This window comes from Pteropus medius, unplaced genomic scaffold (genome assembly GCF_902729225.1).
Source record: "Pteropus medius unplaced genomic scaffold, Ma_sr-lr_union100, whole genome shotgun sequence".
Lineage (NCBI taxonomy): Eukaryota > Metazoa > Chordata > Mammalia > Chiroptera > Pteropodidae > Pteropus > Pteropus medius.
Genome location: NW_024353788.1, coordinates 316,727 through 317,683, shown reverse-complemented (window position 1 = coordinate 317,683; position 957 = coordinate 316,727). Strand labels below are relative to the sequence as shown.

Here is a 957-nt window from a genome sequence, read left to right as displayed (position 1 = left end):
CTTTGACCTAGCAATTGTACTTCTGGGTATTTATCCAAAGAAAAACAAAACAGTAATTTGTAAAGATCTATGCATCCTAATATTTATGGCAGTACAATTTATAATAGCCAAGATATGGAAGCAACATAAATGCCCATCAGTAGACGATTGGATAAAGAAGTTATGGTTTATTTATGCAATAGAATATTACTCAGCCATTAAAAAAATGAAATCCTACCATTTGCAAGGACATGGATGGATCTAGAGGTAATTATGCTGAGTGAAATAAGTCAGACAGAGAAAGATAAGTACCATATGATTTCACTTATATGCAGAATCTAAGGAGCAAAAAGAACAAACTAATCAAAAATTGACTCACAAATATGGAGGACAACTTGGTGATGGACAGAGGAGATGGGGGTTGGGAGGCTGGGAAAATGAGGTGAAATTTTCTTTTTAAAAAATTTTTGTTTATTATTATTATTTATGCCTACAGCACCTGGTCTTCCTAGGTGGTCTCCTATCCAAGTACTAACCAGGCCTGACACTGCTTAGCTTCTGAGATCAGACATCAGGCTTGTTGAGGGTGGCATGGCCGTAGACCATGGACTATGGCTCCACTGGGGCATGAACCCAGGACCTTCTGTATGTAAAGCAGACGTGCTAACTGCTATACTATGGAACCACATCCAAGGTGAAGTTTTAATGAAGTACAAATTAATAGTTGATAGATGGTCACGGGGATGGGGAGGACGGCATAGGGAATGCAGTTAGCATTAATATATTGGCCAGGGAATGCAGTTAGCACTAATATATTGGAAAACCAGAGGAGAAAAGGTGCAATTAGAGGGATCATTTTATAAACTATATAAATGTCTAACCAATGTACTGTATACTTGAAACTAATAAAAAAAACACAAAACATAAATTTATTCTCTTCTGGAGGTCAGAAATCCAAAATAAGTGTCAAGAGTTTAG

The 957-nt window shown here is 36.9% G+C and overlaps 1 pseudogene; it reads right to left on the bottom strand.

The window, feature by feature from the left end:
• Window positions 1-466: 466 nt before the first annotated feature.
• LOC120593417 (uncharacterized) lies at window positions 467-582 on the bottom strand (annotated as a pseudogene).
• Between the last annotated feature and the right edge of the window lie 375 nt (window positions 583-957).